Raw genomic sequence first — 13,198 nt, 5'->3', positions numbered from 1 at the left:
TCTTGAACTTTTTGTTTTGCAGACATGAAGAAGGTCTTCCAGAGTGAGGTCCAAAAATGCCTTATATGACAAACATAAATCTCCCGTCAACAGATTTGAATACATGGATAAGTCTTTGAGGCAGTGTGCACTGAACACGTTATTTATGACCTGTATTCTTTTAGTGGGGGACCTCTGTGTACATTCCAGTTGCTGTATGTGCCTGGTTAGGTGCATACAAAAGAGGATGCATGATAAATTAGATTTTTTTCAGAAGTATCTATGACAGGTAAGAAAACAGGGCACCTTACATAGGCATAATTGTAAACCATTATTTTATTTTCAAATGAGCATTGAGGAAGCTGCCTGTACATATCAGAAAGAAAGAAATGTGCTAAACATTTACAAAGAAATGCATCCTATGCTAAATTTTATGCATATTTTTATTTTGTTTCTTTCGCTGTAGAGTTATTATGTATAGTAATTTGTCCTATAAAAACAAAATCTGTATCATGCAACAAGAAAAAATACAATATACAAAGCATACATCTATGTCAAATGAATAGAATGCCACTGAAAAAAATGGAAGACAAATTATACTTATCTATAACATATCTGTAGCAGCATAAAATGTATTTTGCCATTCACATATCTTAATTATGTTAAAAAAGCTAAACTTGTCTTTAATGTATGAAGGTGTTCTGGTTACATATAGAAAAAATTAACAAGAAGATATTAAAGCACAATCTGTGCATTAATATACTGTCATTACCAGGTTGTTAGGGAAAATTATTTTTCAAGCACTGGAATATTAAAACCTCTGATTCCCATCTTTCATGTATTTTAGCAGAAAAACTTTGGATTTTTTTTTCCTGAGAAGCAAAGGTACGTAGGATCATTAACACAGAGCTATTTTAGGAGAACAGAAAAAATTGCCGTAACATATTAGTAAGGTGTCAAAATTTGAACAGCCCAGTAACAAGATATTTTCTGGAACAAAGACATGCATTAAATGAACTATATGATTTGTGATCAAGTTCATATTAATGAATATGGTAGTGATATAAAAGCAGTGATATAAAAGAACTAAAACAAAGAGTCGTCTTAAGACTAAAATATAAAGCATAACTTAAAAGTATGACTGTTGAAACTAACTAGGGTGCATTAAAGTCAAATGTATTATTTTAAATGCTGATTAAGATCTAAAGTGTTAATTAATGAATGAATAAATTATGTTTTAGTAAAAATGTTCTGTGGTATGTGCAGATGATTGGCATTTCCCTTAGAAACTCTAGATCAAGGACCCTTTTTTAATTATATTTATTATTATTTTAATATACAGTGATGCAGCAGTTAGCAGTGCCACTTCACAATGCTTGGTTCTCCACTTATCAGCTGAGGTCACTTCTGTGTAGTTTGTATGTCCTCCCTATTCACCTATCAGTTTTCACTAGGAGCTCTAGTTTGCTCCTATATCACAAAGATATATTCTAACTAAAATGGTGATTCTCCAAATTACTCGTATGTGAACCCGGAATATATGAGTTACTGAGTGTGTGTGTGTGTGTGTGTGTGTGTGTGTGTGTGTGTGTGTGTGTGTGTGTGTGTGTGTGTGTGTGCGTGCGTGCGTGCGTGCGTGCGTGCGTGCGTGTGTGTGTGTGTGTGTGTGTGTGTGTGTGTGTGTGTGTGTGTGTGTGTGAGAGGGTCTAGTTCACATGACTGAAATTTCATTTGACTGAATTTCATTATACTGAATTGTAAGCCATAGACATGATGTGGGTTTCCCTTCACCTGTGACTTGCTTGTGATAAAAAGAATGACTGTAACTTATAGTGCTGATTGTCAGAATACCGATGTAGAAAGTAGTGTTTCTAAATGTGGGTATGTCTGTTTACATTTTTATGGGAAGCATCTCAAGTAATATGGCAGATGTTTTGGGAGTTCCCAGTAGTAGTGGCAGTGTGTAGACTACTGTAAGGTAAGTAAAAGGTATATGCCCTTTTCCCTGCTGGAGTGTGATCCTGGAGTAGCTCAAGTAGTAGTTGGGGGGCACTGCCCCCCACCTAGTTTGGTTTTATATTGTCCAGTTTCTGTTAAGAGGGTACGTAAGCAGTTTTTAAGTTCTGGAAACCGTCATTGGTGGTGTAAGTGTGCATGTCTATTGTTTACAAGTTAGTATTTTGAAATTTAGCATTGTAAGGTTTCAGTATTATGAGTTTCAGTCAAATGAGTTTTCAGTATTTTGAAAATTAGGTATTTTGGTCTTGGTCAAATAAAATTCAGTCAAATGAAATTTCAGTCATGTGAAGTAGACCCATGAGAGAGGTATCATGTGATGTGGCTGTGCTTCATTCAGGATTAGTTTCCCAGCTTTGCATTCATTAAGTGCCAAGAGAAGTTCTGCCTCCAGTGAGACAATGACTTGGATTAAGATGGTAAATATGAGAATGAATGAATAAAATGAATTAGTTGTGGAGTATTTACATTGATCTTATTATACGATGTTTAAATTACAAATAGAATATGCCATGTTCTTTCCCAGCACTGACAACGAAATCTCCCTAGAAGCAGACTCCGTAGGTGTTGCTGCAATAGTCCTGACTAGTCCTTCGGACTGAAGATGGAAAGCAGGTTCTCTGAGTTTGCCTCAGCATGGAGAACTAAAACAAAGGACCCCAGAATGCTCAATGTAATTTTAGAAGGGCACATCTCAAAGCATGTAAGACTTCCCCAGGAAGAACTCTGTTAAAGAACTGGGCAGTCTTCACAGGAAGGTTGCAACTGGTAGATACTCTTAACCCCTAAAAATGACCATACTGTCCTCCTCTGAAAAAAGCATAGAATTCTACTTCCACCTATTCCTCATCCCAAAGAGAATGGAATGTTTTTACCCTATCTTGTAGTTCATTGATATATTGACATATCTTACATATCCACTATGTAAAATATTAGATTGTGACTCTTCATTTATTTCTTTTCTACCATGGTCTGTCTGGATGCTGTCACTGGACATGATTGATGCCTTTTGCCACATCTGATAGTCCTCACAAGACATTCCTTTGGGTCACTTCATGTAGGCTTCACTTTCATTACAGGGTTTTGCTGTTTAATTTCTCCAAGTCTTTTAGGTTTCTAATATCATGACAGGAATGGACCCCATTCCTAAGTTCATGAAATTAGTATTGTTTCAATCTTTGATAAGTGCTCTTCTCAGCACCCACAATGTGCTCAGAACTGACTCCTTCTGCAATTCATATGGAGTTACATGTATCGGTAACATATCTAAATACGACTGTAAATTCTTTTTTATGAGACCTATTGCTCCTACTACTAGTGGAACTGTCAGCGTATCCTTCTTCTACACTGTCCTTGTTTCTGCCAGCAAAACCTAGTATTTTATAACTTTGTGTCTCTCTGTACTTAAGACACTGTAATCACTGGGTATAATAATTTCAATGATCGATGCTATTTTTGTCTTCTTTTCATGGACCACTATATCTAGTTTTCTCACATCTATCTTTTGAACTGTTGGTAATGGGTGATCCCATGTGATATAAACTTCATCATTTTCTATAATGCTTTGTGGCTCATGTTTCTAGTGCTTCTCAGCTACTTCAATGTTGTGATGTTTGCGCAATCCCCAATGCAACAGTCTTGCCACATTATTATGCTTTCAGTATATAGCCCTTCTGCCATTAGTGTATCACATCCAGCTACAAGATGTGTGACTGTTTCCAATTCTGTTTTACAAAACCTGTATTTGTCTGTTTCTTTGACATGTCCCATAGACTTTGTAAACCAGTGTGTACATAGTCCACTATCCTAGACCCCCAATATTAACCTTTCATCTTTTGGTTTAAATTCCCCTCTCCTTAACCATTACTAAGTTAGATTCTGATCGGCATGAGGTTGTTCCAGGAGTTTTCTGTACTTGCAACTATGAAGTATGTCTATTAAATTTTATAAAATATCTAATTAAATGATTACTCTATTTTTCACTTATTGGCACATTATCTCTGGTAGAAAAAAATGGTTTACAAAAAGTATCAAGAGAAAAACAGAATAATCATTTAGTTAGATAGATTACAAAATTTAATAGACGTACTTCATTAGTTAAATTAGTGATATGTAAAAATGGGGTGTTCTACAATCTAATCCTGAAATAAAGAAAATAATAGGTGAAAAACCTTTTACTTTTAGAAAAGAAAGGAACTTGAAACACCAATTATAAAGATTTGGTATTTGATACTCCATGAATGTTGAGATCCAACATTAAAGGTACCATTCCATGTTATAGTTGCTCATATTGTGATGATATTAATGTTGAGACCACTTTTGTACATTCCATTACTAAACATATATTTACTTTTACTGTCTTTGTTCCTTGCTGTACAGATAGCATTGTTTATCTTGCCAGTTGTGTTAAATGTGTCTATTTTTACATTGGCAAGACTAATCAAAAGTTAAAAGAGAGAATAAGATCTCATCTATCTGAAATAAGGAGAGTGATAGATAGTAATGCATTAAGTAAACATATTGTAGCAGTGGGAAAGGATCATAAGTTTAAATTTAAAGTCATCCAGAAGGTATATGCTGATGTAAGAGGTGAGAACCTAATTACCAAAATGGAAGTAGCAGAATATAGATGGATTAATTTTTTTAGGGCAAATAAGCCACAAGGACTTAATGTAAAGACTAGCATTAAACCTATTTTAAAACTTAGGAGAAAATATTTATGAATGTGTATGAATTTTTTACCAGGCAATATACTAAATAAGTTTTAAGTTTATAAAAAAATAAATATAGGATGTCTTAAATGTTTGATTATTTAATTGTCATGTAACTCATATACTGTTTTTAATATGCTGGCTTTTAATATAAATTAAGCTATGGTAGAAGTGTTACTTTGTATTATCACTGAAGAAGAGTTACTCACAACTCAAAAGCTCTGCTTTTTTATTTACTGCTTTCAATAAACTACTAGACGGTTGAGTCCCAGCTTTTTTTTTTTGTGGATTGATTTTCTCAGCTTTTGGGACACATTTGGACACCTGGAAAGCTTTATCATTTGATGTTAATACTTTTAACCAAAAGTTATGTACTGCATCTGGGCCTGGGGTTTTCCACTTAGGAGCTTTTCTTAATTTTGTTTCGATTTCTCTGGCTTGTACTTCATCCCATTTCATATCCTGTACATTTTTAACTTTTTATTCTTTCTTTTACTTCTTCTATCCATTCATCATCTTTGCTATGTTCCACAAGATCTTCATAGATATTTTTCCAAAATTGATTTCTTCTTTTTTTGGTGGTGTTTTTATTCCTTTTGCCTTGCTTCCCAATTCTCTATAAAAATTTTTGGATCATCAAAAAAATTGCTTATTTCTAGTGTTCCTTTATATTTATCTACATTTCTTCTGTGTTTTTCTGCCTGTGCTGATATATTTAATTTTCTTATTTGCAATAGTGTACAATAGATCCTGGAGTGCACATTGCTTTTAAAACATATATCTTTCTGAGCATTTTTGCTGCTCTGTTCTTTCTTCTGTATTCTTCTAACAATGACACTTCTTGTTTTAATTGCTTTATAGTTTTCCTTTTCAATGCTTCTGTGATGGCATTTGATTTTTCTCCTTCATTTCCCTTACTGCCCTGTGCCTTCCTTTCCCTTACTGCCCTGTGCCTTCCTTTCCCTTACTGCCCTGTGTTTTTGTTTGGTAAGACTTTAATTGTTAATAATTCAGCTGCACAGTAATGTATTCTATTTACATCTGTTATATTGCATGAATTTGTACGAACAGTCTTGATTACTGTGTTCATTTGTTTTATCAATCTTCTAATATCTTGGGTCTTATTTACTTTCTATAATCTATGTCTTTCATTGATCTTAATATGTCTATCCATCTCTATTAAATCAAGCAACTCTTCCCTTGGACCATTTCTTCTAAACTAAGGGTACATTCTTTGTTCTCTATGTCCTGCTGACATTCTACAGAAAGTTCCAGGAATCTTCCTGTGCCATATTCTCTTCAGCTTCATCCTGTGTCATCCCCTGCTCTTTCGTATGGGAACTTACTGGCCTATCTCTCCACATCACTGACTGCATCAGAGTTGCCACAGTTTATTGTTCCTTCCCTTGCTGTGCAACTCAAATGGAACTTTTGTACTGGTTTCCTACTGAAGGCTCCAAAATGCCTTCATATGGCACCTGATCAGATGCTTCCTGCTCCACTGGTTTCTCCTTAATTTGGGGACTCATTGTTCTATCATGCTGTGATGTTATCAGAATTAGATTTTCTACACTAAATCCATCACTTCACAGCTAATCTATAACTTCAGTTTCTATTTCTTTAACTTCTCTATTACTATCCTCTTTTCTACTTTCCACCTTTGTTTTCTTATTTTTGTATTGCAAAATTTTCCATATCTGGATGCATTTGCCTGTATTTCTCTTCAAATATTTTTGGTGCTGCTTTTTTATATTGATTAGGTTTGTTTTCTCATGCGCATAAATATTGCACCATATTAAATCTCTTTTTCTTTCCCATGTCCATATTTCTTCTTCAGATGTCTCCTGATCCTTCTGTTTTTCCTTACTTGGGGTGCTCATTGTTCCATCATGCTGTGACATAACCTGTGTTAGACTTTCTTTACAAAATCCTTCACTTCACAGGTATTCCATAACTTCAGCTTCTACTTGTTTAACTTCTACTTTACTAATCTTCTGTTCTACATTCCCCCTCTGTGATCTTACTTTTTTTTGTATTGTGAAATTTTCCATATCTGAGTGCTTTTGCTTGTATCTTTGAATATCTTTGGAGTTGCTTTTTTTGTATTGATTAATTTGGCTTTCTCCTTTGCTTAAATATTATACCATATCTCATTGCACCATAAACTCACTAGCTCCTCTCTGCAAACTTCGTATAAAATCTAATATATGTCCCTGGCTATCAAAAGCCACTTGCACCCTAATGAAATCTAGAGACAAGTCATTGAAAAGATGGACACAACTCCCTGCAGACCTATAAAGAAGTCAGAAATCTGGCAAAAAACACATTAATAAAGACAAACGAGACTTCTATTTCAACCCACCAACTGCTCTAAAATCTAATCCCAAAAAATTCTGGAATGCCATAAACCAAATACTACATCCTGGTAATCCCTCCTCTCCCAATCCGTACCCAGACAGAACACCAGAAGAAATAGCCACTGTCTTTAATACCTACTTTATCAAAACCATATCAAAGCTATTTAACTCTAAATCCAACTCCTCTATTATTAACTCATCTAACTTCCCTGAACTTGCTCCAACTACAAACTCTTCCCATACATTCTCCCTCAAACCTGAGCCTACTAGTTATATCAAAACTCTACTATCCAAACTAAAACCATACTCGGTATCAGCTGACAACATCCCCTCATCTTTTCTTCAGCTTGCCACTAACTCTCTTGCTCTTCCTGTATCTATACTAATTAGTCACTCCATCTCCTAGTCTAAAGTTCCATCCATCTGGAAACAATTCAATACCCTACCTATTCACAAAGGAAGTAACTCCTCAGATGTAACCAATTTCAGACCAATTGGTATCCCCTCCCCCCTCTCTAAAATACTGGAAAAATGTATACATAAGAAAGTCATACAATACCTAATACAGGAAAATTTGCTCACACCCACCCAACATGGATTCTGTCCTAAACATAGTACTACTACAGCCCTAATATCCTTCCTTAACACAACCTCTCTAGCCAGAGACGACCACAATCTTATCTCTAGCCTTTTCCTAAATCTTTTAAAGGCTTTCAACACTGTCTCACCCTCTTCTCTTGGAAAAATTCTCTAACCTTAACTTCTCCTCTGATACTGTTGCATGGTTCTCTAGTTACCTCACTGATAGGCAGCAATCAGTGAGATGGCAATATGCACTACCCCCCCCCCCCCCAGTAAAAATGGGAGTTCCTCAAGGCTCTATACTTGGGCCATTACTTTTTAATGTCTTTACCAATCAACTCTATACCTCTTGTCCTCTGTCTTCCCTAGTACAATATGCTGATGACTATACAGTCATCATCACCATTGCCAACTCTCCCTCTGAACTCTTTTCAACTACTCAGACATCTTTTAACACAGTTAAAACCTAGCTCACCAATAACCACCTCATTCTCAACCCTAAAAATCAAAACTGTTACTCTTTCTCACCAAAAATGCTAACCATATATAATCCACCTTCTCCATATGATCTCTTAACAATACTCTCATCAAAGTTGAATCTAGCACAAAACTCCTCTGTGTCACCATCGACAGTCAGCTAAAGTTCGACCTACATGTTAACAATTGTATTAGGAAGACTAATCAGAAATTAGGGCTCCTGAACAGAAACAAAAAGTTCCTCATAACTGAAGCCAAAGTTTCTCTCTCACATGCTTACCTTCTTCCCAGTCTTTTATACAGCTCCCAAATTCTCACAAATCTGAACTTCTCACTCCTGGCCAAACTCGAGGCTACCTACAACAAGTTAGCCAGATTTGCTGCTCAACAAACTTATAAATCCCAACACTGTCTCTCTCTAAAACATCTAAACTAGCTCGAACTACCCTATCACCTTCTCCTCTCTCAGCTCCACATCATTCACTCTGTCCTATACCTACCTTCCTGCTGTCCAGCATTATCTTCCCTCATCTCCTACTATTCTCCTTCTAGACCTCTCTGAAGCTCTACACAATACCTGCTACAAGTATATAAACCCAAGACCAAATCAGGGTGTAACATATACAGCTATCACCCAACAATTGCTTGGAATAAACTTCCTGTACAAATCAGGACCCTCACAAATCCTAAACAACTAAGTCAGCCTCCCAAGAGTACCTTAAAAGTCTCTGGGCTTATCACTGCACTCACCCACCATAAGCACAATCTGCTAATGCCTTTAGGAAATACTCAATACTACATCACCTGACAAACTGTTACTCTCAATATATATTGTGGTGTGTTATGAAACCTTATATTGAATTTTTTTCTTTTCTTAATTTGTGTAAGACTTATATCCGTTGTAAGGGTCTCTTAAGAATTTTGAATTTACTTGCTGTTATAATGCTTCTGTTTACATGTTAATTGTATTTTACGTGGAGTTTTTCTCCCCAGGCCTCCGCTGATAAAGGACTACTCAGCTCAGTTGGACATACCCGGTCAACAAATGTAAAATAAATAATAAAATAAATATCAGATCCTTTTTTCTTTCCCATGTCCTCATTTCTTTTTTATACCTTTCAAAAATCTCTAAATTTTGTGCTTTATATTTTTGCACTTACTTATTCACTTCTTTTTTCCAAATGTCCCAAGGTGTCTTGGTCTACACAATGTTTTTCAATAATCTATTGTGTTAATGAACACAAATTTGCATTTGAAGTGCTTGACAGTTTTTCTTGTGCAAATATTTTTCTTTTCTCTAATTTCTCTCTTACTCTTTTTGTATATATTCTGTCTGGAAATTCTGGGCTTCTTGCATAATAATAACAATACTTAACTACTTTCTTTCTTATCCTCAGTAGTCCACTCTATTATCTTTATAGCTCTTTTTTGGCCTATCATTTTTTGTGATTTTTGTGGACTATTTCCTTCTACAACAGGGGGCCATCCTCCCCCTAGGCCTGGCCTAACCCCATTGTAGGAATGTTTTTGTGTCTTGAGGATTCTACACTGTCATTTTTTCCAGTCCTGGCACCAGTGCACCTACCAGGATTGGATGCTTTTTTATCCTGGGACTTGTGCACACAGCTGTCTTTTTTATATTTTAACCTACCTCTATCCATGATATATGCTGTATAAAATACAGCCTACATGTCAGTGTTGTCTTAGGGAGATTTTGTGAAAACAGGGTTCACCTCGTGAAGGCACTTACCAAGATCTGAGGATGCATTAAATTCCAGCAATATTGCTTTCCTTTGCTTGCTGAGTTTATCATATCTCCATTCAGACCTTTTGATTTTTGGCCTATCCTCTGTGCCTTTAGTGTTTACCAGGTTCTTTAAAACTGGCATACTGGTAGAAAACTTGTATGAGAAGTATTACTTATGTCCCCCTAAATGGATGACTGTCCTTTGTGACCTGTTAAGGAACTCTCAGTTAACAACCCTTAACTGGGTCCTTCAGTTGTTGCAGGCACTGGGATAACCATAAACAGAAAAATATCTCTTGTCTCATCCAACAGGATTGTCTTTATTGAAATATAGTTGTACACTGTCTATTGTCAGCCATTCCTGAGGAGAAAGTGGATGCATCAAATTATAGCCTTGACAGCTCTACTAAAGTGCAAAGGTGGCTGGAAGGAAAGGCACTTCTACACTTCTTGCCCCTTGTGGCAGCTTCTATTCTCATTATCTCAGTCACTCTCTTGCCAGTACCTATAAAAAAGTCATCATGATGCCATAGATATTCCCATAGTTTTAAACCCTTGCCATTAATCTCTAAATTGGTATACTGTGTCCATCAGTTGCAGTGTGGGTTTACTTCATCAACAAAGTGGGGAACACACTTGGCTTATTCCTTAGAAGACAGAAAATGACCCCCAAATGAGGATTTTACATAAACTTGCTCGAGCTAAGGACATTGATCCTCATCCTACAGGCTCTGGAAGGGGAATTGAGACTAGATCCCTCCTGCTTAATCAGACAATCAGTTTGCTGTTTATTTTATAGACATGGGGTAGTATACTATCATACCCCAGGGCAGAGAAGCAGTGTGGATATGGCAGTATGTCATGGGCTGAGCCATCTCTCTAGCAGTTATTCATCACCTGCAAGAGTGTCTCAGTCATATCTCCAGCCCTGTGCAAAAGATCAGGATAAAGATCTTGCAGGAAATGTGCAAACTGGAGACTGATTTGTTTACCATATATGGGAATGGGGCCTTCTTCCAGCTGAAGGTGGATATGTTTTCCTTCCTGTGGTAGCAAAGATTCCCATTATATCTTTCTACCGTTCCTAATAATTCTGCTTCTCCTAGCAAAATTCAAAGAAGTAGACACTATGGTAGATAAGAAGGGTATGGTTTTAGTTATTGTGGTCCTGGTAATAAAGGACCCTATCCTAGTTCAAGCCAAGGCAGTCAGGTAAGGTCGGAATGAGAACTGGCTGCACATCTGGGTACAGCTTCTTCTGTTGATTTCTTTGTCATCTCAGCTCTTCCAGCAGAAAACATGAATCTAGTTAAAGCAGTCAGAAAGTCTTCCACCTAACAGACTAAATATTCCAAGTGGAAGGTGTTCATTTTGGTGATGATATATTTCATGCTGCATCATTCACTCAGTTTGTTAGTAATCCTGGTCTGTCTCAAAGGTCTGTTTGATATTGGTCTTAGTTATTACAAGGTCAGAATGTATTATTCTGTCATTTCAGTTTATGACAACTTAATGGTAGCAAAACTGTGGCACAGTGCATGCTTACCAAGTCAGTCTTCAAGGAGGTTCTATACTTCTTTTCCTTATTTGAAGACCTCTTTCCTTGGAAGTTGGATTTCATGACTGATAGGATTGAAGTTATAATACTGTTCTATTGATCTTTAGTCAGACTATGGCAGAAGTATTTTGTTAAAAATTAAAACTGGCATAGTTCAGAGAAAAGCATCTAGGGTTGAAATGAGGAGGAGGAAAATTATTTCAATGAGAGACTAAAGATGTACCATACTATAAGCAAGAGAAGAAACAGGATATAGCATAGATATATAATGTTTTGAAGGGGCAGTATAAAGGAATAAACTTAAAGAGGATGAAGAGGACAGGAAGAAGTGAGCTTTCATTTTACACTAAAAGCACAAATGATAATGTAGACATTAAAATACTACTTCTCAGAAAGAAATGTAGAGAGATAGAATAATTTACTAAAGGAAATTATAAAGTGTACGCCCACTTAAACATTTAAAGGTACCTATAAGAGGTCATGGAAAACAGGGATGGTCTTCAAAAGAAGAACAGCCACAGATTGTTAGTTGCATAAAAATGGCAGCTCAGTTAGATGGTCTTGACTATTTCTGCCATTTTCAGTATATTATTGACAGAGGAGTTGTGGTATTGTATGAGGAAGTCGGGAGTGTCAGAGAAGTGTGTAAGAGTGGTACATGATATGTACGAGGGTAGAGTGACAGCGGTGAGATCTGCAGTGGGAGTGACAGATGCATTTAAGGTGGAGGTGGGATTACATCAAGGATCAGCTCTGAGTCCTTTCTTATTTGCAATGGTGATGGACAGGTTGACAGACGAGATCAGACAGGAGACCCTGTGGACTATGATGTTTGCAGATGACATTGTGATCTGTAGTGAGAGTAGGGAACAGGTGGAGGAGACACTGGAGAGGTGGAGTTATGCTCTAGAGAGAAGAGGAATGAAGGTCAGCAGGACTAAGACAGAATATATGTGTGTGAATGAGAGTGAGGATAGAGGAATGGTGAGGATGCAGGGAGTATATGTGGGAAAGGTGGATGAGTTTAAGTACTTGGGATCAACAGTTCAGAGTAATGGTGAGTATGGAAGAGAGGTGGAGAAGAGAGTACAGGCAGGATGGAGTGGGTGGAGAAGAGTGTCAGGAGTGATTTGTGAAAGATGAGTGCCAGTAAGAGTGAAAGGGAAGGTCTACAAGTGGGTAGTGAGACCAGCTATGTTATATGGGTTGGAGACAGTGGCACTGACAAAAAGGCAGGAGTCAGAGCTTGACGTGGCAAAGTTGAACATGTTAAGATTTGCACTTGGTGTGATGAGGATAGACAGGATTAGGAATAAGTATATTAGAGGATCAGCCCAGGTTGGAAGGTTTGGAGACAAAGCCAGAGAGACAAGATTACATTGGTTTGGACATGTGCTGAGGAAGGATGCAGAGTATACTGGGAAAAAGATGCTAAGGATGAAGCTGCCAGGTAACAGGAAAAGAGGGAGGCCTAAGATAAGGTTTATGGATGTGGTGAGAGAGAACACGCAGGTGGTTGGTGTGGCAGAGCAAGATGCAGAGGACAGGAAGAAATGGAAACAGTTGATCTGCTGTGGTGATCCCTAACAGGAGCAGTCGAAAGAAGAAGAAGAAGAAGATTGACAGGCTGACTTGACTCATCCTTGGTTTGAGACAGCTGGTTCAGGAGACCTGAACTTTGTCTCAAAGGAAATGTTTTTTTTTTTCCTTAATCGACATTGCCTTTCTCCACTGGATCTCAGAGTTACATGTTTCTTTGTATAGGGATGAC

This window comes from Protopterus annectens, chromosome 3.part1 (assembly GCF_019279795.1).
Source record: "Protopterus annectens isolate FY-2018-M chromosome 3.part1, PAN1.0, whole genome shotgun sequence".
In the NCBI taxonomy this organism is placed as follows: Eukaryota; Metazoa; Chordata; order Ceratodontiformes; family Protopteridae; genus Protopterus; species Protopterus annectens.
This window is presented reverse-complemented; position numbering follows the sequence as displayed.